Here is a 10,403-nt window from a genome sequence, read left to right on the forward strand (position 1 = left end):
ATTCTAGCTATTCTATCGTCAGTCGCGTGTAAACCTCTTTACCAAAAACTTGTAAATACAAAATCTTCGATGCAATAGTTCGAGCGATAGTACCTCAGATTATATTAATAATGTTGTTAAATTTGCAGTCAAGCTGGATTACAGTAGGCATCTTGCTCCTTGGAGCTAATAATAACATTCGTTTTTTTTTATAAGCACCTCGCCCCCTTTGTTGGAGATAATATCTCAATGTTTAGTACGATTTGGGGAATTAACGATATCTTATTTGTTTGATCTAATACTTTGTAGTCTTGGTAGTCTAACTAAGCTGATCTAATACTTTGTGGTCTTGGTAATTTAACTAAGTTGATCTAATACTTTGTGGTCTTGGTAATCTAACAAAGCTGATCTAATACTTTGTGGTCTTGGTAATTTAACTAAGCTGATCTAATACTTTGTGGTTTTAGTAATCTAACTAAGTTGATGTAATACTTTGTGGTCTTGGTAATTTAACTAAGCTGATCTAATACTTTGTGGTCTTGGTAATTTAACTAAGCTGATCTAATACTTTGTGGTCTTGGTAATCTAACTAAGTTGATGTAATACTTTGTGGTCTTGGTAATCTAACTAAGTTGATGTAATACTTTGTGGTCTTGGTAATTTAACTAAGCTGATCTAATACTTTGTGGTCTTGGTAATCTAACTAAGTTGATGTAATACTTTGTGGTCTTGGTAATTTAACTAAGCTGATCTAATACCTTGTGGTCTTGGTAATCTAACTAAGCTGATGTAATACTTTGTGGTCTTGGTAATCTAACTAAGTTGATGTAATACTTTGTGGTCTTGGTAATTTAACTAAGCTGATCTAATACTTTGTGGTCTTGGTAATCTAACTAAGCTGATCTAATACTTTGTGGTCTTGGTAATTTAACTAAGCTGATCTAATACTTTGTGGTCCTGGTAATTTAACTATGCTTATCTAATACTTTGTGGTCTTGGTAATCTAACTAAGTTGATGTAACACTTTGTGGTCTTGGTAATCTAACTAAGTTGATGTAATACTTTCTGGTCTTGGTAATTTAACTAAGCTGATCTAATACTTTGTGGTCTTGGTAATCTAACTAAGTTGATGTAATACTTTGTGGTCTTGGTAATTTAACTAAGCTGATCTAATACCTTGTGGTCTTGGTAATCTAACTAAGCTGATGTAATACTTTGTGGTCTTGGTAATCTAACTAAGTTGATGTAATACTTTGTGGTCTTGGTAATTTAACTAAGTTGATCTAATACTTTGTGGTCTTGGTAATCTAACTAAGTTGATGTAATACTTTGTGGTCTTGGTAATCTAACTAAGTTGATGTAATACTTTGTGGTAATCTAACTAAGTTGATGTAATACTTTGTGGTAATTTAACTAAGTTGATGTAATACTTTGTGGTCTTGGTAATCTAACTAAGTTGATGTAATACTTTGTGGTCTTGGTAATTTAACTAAGCTGATCTAATACTTTGTGGTCTTGGTAATCTAACTAAGTTGATGTAATACTTTGTGGTCTTGGTAATCTAACTAAGTTGATGTAATACTTTGTGGTCTTGGTAATCTAACTAAGCTGATCTAATACTTTGTGGTCTTGGTAATTTAACTAAGTTGATCTAATACTTTGTGGTAATCTAACTAAGTTGATCTAATACTTTGTGGTCTTGGTAATCTAACTAAGTTGATGTAATACTTTGTGGTCTTGGTAATTTAACTAAGTTGATGTAATACTTTGTGGTAATCTAACTAAGTTGATCTAATACTCTTGTGGTCTTGGTAATCTAACTAAGTTGATGTAATACTTTGTGGTCTTGGTAATTTAACCAAGCTTATCTAATACTTTGTGGTCTTGGTAATTTAACTAAGTTGATCTAATACTTTGTGGTAATCTAACTAAGTTGATCTAATACTTTGTGGTCTTGGTAATCTAACTAAGTTGATGTAATACTTTGTGGTCTTGGTAATTTAACTAAGCTGATCTAATACTTTGTGGTCTTGGTAATCTAACTAAGTTGATGTAATACTTTGTGGTCTTGGTAATCTAACTAAGTTGATGTAATACTTTGTGGTCTTGGTAATCTAACTAAGCTGATCTAATACTTTGTGGTCTTGGTAATTTAACTAAGTTGATCTAATACTTTGTGGTAATCTAACTAAGTTGATCTAATACTTTGTGGTCTTGGTAATCTAACTAAGTTGATGTAATACTTTGTGGTCTTGGTAATTTAACTAAGTTGATGTAATACTTTGTGGTAATCTAACTAAGTTGATCTAATACTTTGTGGTCTTGGTAATCTAACTAAGTTGATGTAATACTTTGTGGTCTTGGTAATTTAACTAAGCTTATCTAATACTTTGTGGTCTTGGTAATTTAACTAAGTTGATCTAATACTTTGTGGTAATCTAACTAAGTTGATCTAATACTTTGTGGTCTTGGTAATCTAACTAAGTTGATGTAATACTTTGTGGTCTTGGTAATCTAACTAAGCTGATCTAATACTTTGTGGTCTTGGTAATTTAACTAAGTTGATCTAATACTTTGTGGTAATCTAACTAAGTTGATCTAATACTTTGTGGTCTTGGTAATCTAACTAAGTTGATGTAATACTTTGTGGTCTTGGTAATTTAACTAAGTTGATGTAATACTTTGTGGTAATCTAACTAAGTTGATCTAATACTTTGTGGTCTTGGTAATCTAACTAAGTTGATGTAATACTTTGTGGTCTTGGTAATCTAACTAAGTTGATGTAATACTTTGTGGTAATCTAACTAAGTTGATGTAATACTTTGTGGTAATCTAACTAAGTTGATGTAATACTTTGTGGTCTTGGTAATCTAACTAAGTTGATGTAATACTTTGTGGTAATCTAACTAAGTTGATGTAATACTTTGTGGTAATCTAACTAAGTTGATGTAATACTTTGTGGTCTTGGTAATCTAACTAAGTTGATGTAATACTTTGTGGTAATCTAACTAAGTTGATGTAATACTTTGTGGTAATTTAACTAAGTTGATCTAATACTTTGTGGTAATTTAACTAAGTTGATGTAATACTTTGTGGTAATCTAACCCTTTGTCTTATCATTTCTCCTACCAGTACAAATAATTTTCGTCTCTGAATCCAAGCATCCTTTTCGGATATAGTTAGGATAAAGATCCCACTCTAAGGATAAGTCACTTACTTCCAAACTATAAATGTTTTATTAGACATAACTATTCAGTATTAATATCTTGTATACTATTTCGTCTTCCACAAATATTGTAGAGAATGTCACGCTTCACAGCACCTCTACCCACATCATGTTAATAGTACTAACTGAAAGGTTTCAATAATATGGCGTATTCTGTGGTCCATTACATATCGTCAATGATATTATTTTGTGTAGACATATTTGTTTATAATCTTTGGTTCGATAAGGTTTTGTTACTTTAAACAAACAAAAGGAATACCCAAACCAAAAATACATCAAACATTAGAACGACATTCAAGAATAGAAACAACAATGAAATAGATGGAAACAGTGAAAGATTAAAACAAGAATAAAACCGTGGAGTGTATCTGGAAACCAATTACAAATTTGTACTTGTAGCAATTTGTTCCTCTCCCACTCCCTGAGTTTGAGCTACTGACCATAAGGAAAGAAGCCACCCTACCATCAACATCTGAAGCTATGGGATTGACCATCTTTCTTGTAACTAACCCACAACTTAGCTGGCGAGGGGGATTTCTGGTATCACAACGTGGATTCGAAACCGGCTTGTTAACTCCAAAATCTATACCTCTAAAGGAGGACCAAAATATCAGAGAACAAGACTACAGAACAACCAAACACAAGTACAAAAAGTCAAACAAAAAACAAACAATAATTTATTTTTATTTTATATTTGCGCAAAGCTACACAAAGGATAATTTGAAAAGAAAAAAAAAACAATTACGGGAAAGTAAACAATCAGCAGCAACCACTGCCAAATGTTAGGGTTATCTTATACCATTGAACAGTGACATTTTGTGACACCAGACCACAAAGATTTTAAACTTGACACAATTAGCATCAAGCATGGCCTTAAAAACACGAGAACTAGAGTGTAACATTGCAAAGCAAATACGAAATACAACGAGATCCTAAAGACAAGAATGAAACATCAAACAAAAAAGGGCTAGCATCATCTGGGTCCTCCGATGGTACAGCGGTAATTCTATGGATTTACAACGCTAAAATCAGAGGTGCGATTCCCCTCGGTGGACTCAGCAGATAGCCCGATGTGACTTTACTATAAGAAAACATACACATCACCTGGTGGCTAAAACTGCGCGGACTACAAGTTCAAGTCCATTACCGAATACTGTGGTACTCTTTCGGATCTCATGGCGTTGCAATGTGTAGGCCAATAATACATCTGGCTTAAGCCAGATATCACTCTAGTAACATAGTGTAAAATTCACACAAACAGAGATGTGGCTCATCAAACAACCTAAATATCAGTACCCACGCTTTAAACTAGACGTTTTAACTAAACCTAAGGTACACCTCTCTTTAATTTTGAGCTACTGACAAGAGAAAGCAAACAGTTGCATCCATCCCCACATGGATCTTGTCTCGAAACGAATAACATAGCATCACTTTATAACATGAGCAGAACTGAAAATCCTCACTGGCACCTTATCTCAAACCCTAGACTCTAGTCGCCTGGCCTAAGTTTTAAATTACAACAAGACGTTATTAAAGAGTAGATATCAGAACATACAGAATAATATTTTTAAAAGAATCGTTGCCTTAAGTGGAGGTTGGTTATAAGTTATCGAACAAAGAAAGGATAAAATGTTGACTTTTCAAAATGGAGTCTGCCTCACCCTACAGTTCGACACGGATACCGTAACTTGTTGGTAAAATGTTTGTAGAGCTCTATTCCGAGATATAACGGGAACTTCAATGCTCACCTACCTTCCTAGTCACACCAGTTGAAAGACAATGTTAAGATGTATTCCATGTTAAGTCTCATGACTTGCACGGATGAGAAATTTCATAAAATCCACACTTAGCTTTAACACTAATCTAATGATGCTGTTAGAGAAACCACTAAAGCACGAGAAACAGAGATGGCCGTAACTAAAAGAATGACGAGGTAAGTTTAACGTACGAAAGAAAGTAAAGATCCATCAATTATGATAGAAACAAAACACTTCATTGTGAATTATTTAAAGTAAAGATCCATCCAATTGGGATAGAAACAAAACACTTCATTGTGAATTATTTAAAGTAAAGATCCATCCAATTGGGATAGAAACAAAACACTTCACTTTGTGAATTATTTAAAGTAAAGATCCATCCAATTAGGATAGAAACAAAACACTTCATTGTGAATTATTTAAAGTAAAGATCCAGCCAATTGGGATAGAAACAAAACACTTCATTTGTGAATTATTTAAAGTAAAGATCCATCCAATTGGGATAGAAACAAAACACTTCATTGTGAATTATTTAAAGTAAAGATCCATCCAATTAGGATAGAAACAAAACACTTCATTGTGAATTATTTAAAGTAAAGATCCATCCAATTGGGATAGAAACAAAACACTTCATTGTGATTTTTTTTCCTGTGACAGTAGGAAGTGCACCTTCTAGTGGTTCTTCCTGTAAGAGTATGAAGTGCACTTTCTAGTAGTTCTTCCTGTGAGAGTATGAAGTGCACTTTCTAGTGGTTCTTCCTGTGAGAGTATGAAGTGCACTTTCTAGTGGTTCTTCCTGTGAGAGTATAGAAGTGTACTTTCTAATGGTTCTTCCTGTGAGAGTATGAAGTGTACTTTCTAAGTGGTTCTTCCTGTGAGAGTATGAAGTGCACTTTCTAGTGGTTCTTCCTGTGAGGTATGAAGTGAACTTTCTAGTGGTTCTTCCTGTGAGAGAATGAAGTGCACTTTCTAGTGGTTCTTCCTGTGAGACTATGAAGTGCACTTTCTAGTGGTTCTTCCTGTGAGAGTATGAAGTGCACTTCTGAGTGGTTCTTCCTGTGAGAGTATGAAGTGTACTTTCTAGTGGTTCTTCCTGTGAGAGTATGAAGTGTACTTTCTAGTGGTTCTTCCTGTGAGAGATGAAGTGCACTTTCTAGTAGTTCTTCCTGTAGACAGTTGGAGTGCACACACTGTCTAGTAGTTCTTCCTGTAAGAGTATGGTTGTACTTTAGTAGTTCTTCCTGTGAGAGTATGAAGTGCACTTTCTAGTGGTTCTTCCTGTGAGAGTATGAAGTGTACTTTCTAGTGGTTCTTCCTGTGAGTATGAAGTGCACTTTCTAGTGGTTCTTCCTGTGAAGAGTAAGTGCACCTTCTAGTGGTTCTTCCTGTGAGAGTATGAAGTGCACTTTCTAGTGGTTCTTCCTGTGAGAGTATGAAGTGCACTTTCTAGTGGTTCTTTCCAGTGAGGTATGAAGTGCACTTTCTAGTGGTTCTTCCTGTGAGAGTATGAAGTGCACTGCTTCTAGTGGTTCTTCCTGTGAGGAGTATGAAGTGCACTTTCTAGTAGTTCTTCCTGTGAGAGGTATGAAGTGCACTTTCTAGTAGTTCCTCCTGTGACAGTAAGAAGTGCACTTCTCAGTGGTTCTTCGTGTGACAGTAGGAAGTGCACTTCTAGTGGTTCTTCCTGTGACAGTAGGAAGTGCACCTTTAGTGGTTCTTCCTGTGAGAGAATGAAGTGCACCTTTCTAGTGGTTCTTCCTGTGAGACTATGAGGTGCACTTTCTAGTGGTTCTTCCTGTGAGAGTATGAAGTGCACTTTCTAGTGGTTCTTCCTGTGAGAGTATGAAGTGCACTTTCTAATGGTTCTTCCTGTGAGTATGAAGTGCACTTTCTAGTGGTTCTTCCTGTGAGAGTATGAAGTGCACTTTCTAGTGGTTCTTCCTGTGAGTATGAAGTGCACTTTCTAGTAGTTCCTCCTGTGACAGTAAAAGTGCACCTTCTCGTGAGTTCTTCTGTGACGGTAGGAGGTGCACCTTCTAGTGGTTCCTTCTGTGACAGTAGGGAAGTGCACCTTCTAGTGGTTCTTCCTGTGACAGTAGGAAGTGCATCTTTCTAGTGGTTCTTCCTGTGACAGTAGGAAGTGCACTTTCTAGTGGTTTTTCCTGTGAGAGTAGGAAGTGCACTTTCTAGTGGTTCTTCCTGTGACAGTAGGAAGTGCACCTTCTAGTGGTTCTTCCTGTGACAGTAGGAAGTGCACCTTCTAGTGGTTCTTCCTGTGATGCGGAGAGCTCACCTCTGAGTGGTTCTTCATGTAAGAGTGAAAGTGCACTTTCTAGTGGTTCTTCCTGTGACAGTAGGAAGTGCACCTTCTAGTGGTTCTTCTGTGAGGTAGTGAAGTGCACCTTCTAGTGGTTCTGCACTTTCTAGGTGGTTCTTCCTGTGACAGTGGAAATGGACGATACTAGTGGTTCTTCCTGTGACAGTGAGAACAACAAACAATAATTTAAACAGTTATTATTGGTTGATCAGATATACATAGATAAACCAACAGCTATTTCGTTTTTTCTCTATTATTTGTTTGTGTATTTTGGTTAGAAAATGTGCTTATTTGGTTACATTTAATAACAATAATGTAATATTCTGTTATCCGTGCTTTAAGAAATATAAAGAACCTAACACAACATAATTACCCGCTTCTGACAGCAACAGCAACCTTATGTCACAAGTGCCGCTGTTCTGCATCAGCAACCTGGTGTCACAAGTGCTGTTGTTGTGTGTCAGCAACCTGATGTCACAAGTGCTGTTGTTGTGTGTCAGCAACCTGGTGTCACTGGTGCCCTTGTTCTGTGTCAGCAACCTGGTTTCACAAGCGCCTTGTTCTGTATCAGCTATAAACAGCAACTCAAGGACACTTATGAAGTGTCAACTATATCACTCACTGATTGCACAATATAACTAGTTTATGTTTTGTGTCCTTGTGTTAGAGAGATCCTAAAAAAATTAATACTTTGTGATGCGAGAAATTGTCTTCAAATAATTTGAAATGTGGGAATTTCTTTAATTTATGAGCAACCACAGCACATAAAGTCCACAAATAACAGAGCAATGACTTATTAAAACAAATCAACGTCATGGTAATACACTCGCTTTTTTATAATAATTACTAAACACGAGCTTTTAGCCATAGACAGGGCTTCATGTTGAACATATATACCAGTATTATTAACAGTTACTTAACCAGGTTTAAAACCCAAAGTTAACACTAAAACAACTTCTCGCTCACTTCAAACCCAAACCTCTAGGTAAACAATCTTGCCTCCAGTAGTCTACAATGCTATTCCTGCTTGAAACGTGTCAGCTCTTGTGATTGGACAAGGTATTTCGGCTTTCGATTGGTTGGTTTTTGCACACGCAATTTCAGCAAGCTTGTTTTCAATGTGTAAAACTTGCGTAAGAAGTAAAGGAAGCGTTGTTGGTGCACAGTGTAGATGAGGTTGGAACACCAGTATCATCGTGTCTCGACATTCCCGAATATTATGTGATTGTACCATCCCGTAAGGAAAGCTAGGAGTTGCAATTCAGCGTCCATTTGCTGCGAATAATCTTGTATCAAGCTTCTTAGGCCGGCGTCCGTCCCTCGCGCTAGCCATTTTCCGTACTCGTACATTGGTGTATTGTTACTGTTAGTGCTGGTGTTGGGAAACCGAACCAAGTTCTGCGACTCGTTTCGAATACTAATAAAATATAATGGTAGCCGCAAGTTAACATTTCCTGTATGTTTTATGTTTTAGAACAACAAAGGGTAAAGCCAGTTACTTCGTTTACAGGAATTAGTTTGGGGAAACGGATTAGTGGATTGAAATCTTGACCAGACAAGATACAACTAACCACTTCAACAAGTAAGTATTATTTTGTCAAAGAAAGTGCTTTGAAAGTTGGATCCGGTCAGTTACTTGGTGTAGAAATACCCGAGGGGTGAACCTTACAACCACTTTATTTCTTCAATTGACAATGTTTTCAGAGAACAGTGTTTTGTCGTTGTGATATGTGAAGTTGTTTTATTATTATTTTAGTTATTTTTAATTATTATTGGGAGATGCTATGTTTATTAGGTACCTACGATTTTACGTTGAGCTTTATTTAACTTTAATGAATTGTGTATGTATATACATACAAACACAGAGTTAATTCATTAAATTAACACTGAAGTTTATAAAACAGAGAACAATTTTACCAGACGACATTTTGTAATGTTTTTCTGTTCTGTTACTGGTACAGCCGAAGAGTGTATTTAACTAACTGCTATTAAGTCGTGCTTTCGCTACCAGAACAGACTCGCAGCAAAAAAAAACCTAGCTTTAAAGTGATACGGTATCACCTGTATTCATTGGTACTTCCGTACTATTAAAGCTTGTAAAGTCTGAATGTAGTTTGACGGCGTTAAGGTTATCGTCTGAACTGTGAAGCTACAAATTAATGTGCTGCCATCTAGTGATAAATATATATATTTTAACCAATTGTTCTTGTTTTATAATTATAGGAATGTCAGGAAACTCCGATATTGTTAATCGCATTAATTATTAAAAGGTGATAGAAATTAATACTATAGAGTAATAGTAAACTTAAGATAATTAGTTACGTTGGTACTGGTAGAAATGTCGTGGGCAGTCCTAGTTATTCAGCTTTATATCGTAACAGGTGTGTGTGGAGATAGTAGTATTTATACCCAGTTATGTTGGGGGGTAATCCTATCTGCGAGACAAAATCCAAACGCTGATGATAAAGAAACTAGTTATGAAAAAAAATCTGTTAAAGGTAACGAAAATGGAGTAATTCCACCTACAACATTAACTCCTTTCACTGTCTGCAGCCAGTTGTTGAAAGCTCTGAAAGTAGAAATTAAACCACTCTACTATATCAAACTCCCAATCTTCGCAATTACAAAAATATATTAAACGAAACTAAACGGTCTTAAAGAGAACTAAAAATTCTACCTTAATAGTTCTTACATATCCAACCTGCTATCCTGCAAAATATATTAAATTAAACTAAATTATCGTAAAGAGAATTATAAACCATACTTAAATAGTTCTTGCATAGCCATTCTTTCTCTTGAAGATTTATTCTAATATAACATGGGAAAACCGAGATAGGCCTAACTACTTGAAACTAGTTTTCCTTCCCGCTCTACTGAATAACATCATATTATTTAAAGTTGGCGACTTATAAAACTTAAGAAACTAACATCTAATGTCTCCATAAGGTATTTTCCATAATCTAAAATTTATTTTTAAACATTTCTTATATATTATAAAAACTAATTTATCTATGAATAATGAAACATTATCCATAAAACAATTACTATTGTTACAACTTATTAAAACCTTAACTGAGATAATAATACATTTTAACATTGGGCACGAAATAATATAATTAGAGAT

Source organism: Tachypleus tridentatus, chromosome 10 (assembly GCF_004210375.1).
Source record: "Tachypleus tridentatus isolate NWPU-2018 chromosome 10, ASM421037v1, whole genome shotgun sequence".
Taxonomy (NCBI): domain Eukaryota; kingdom Metazoa; phylum Arthropoda; class Merostomata; order Xiphosura; family Limulidae; genus Tachypleus; species Tachypleus tridentatus.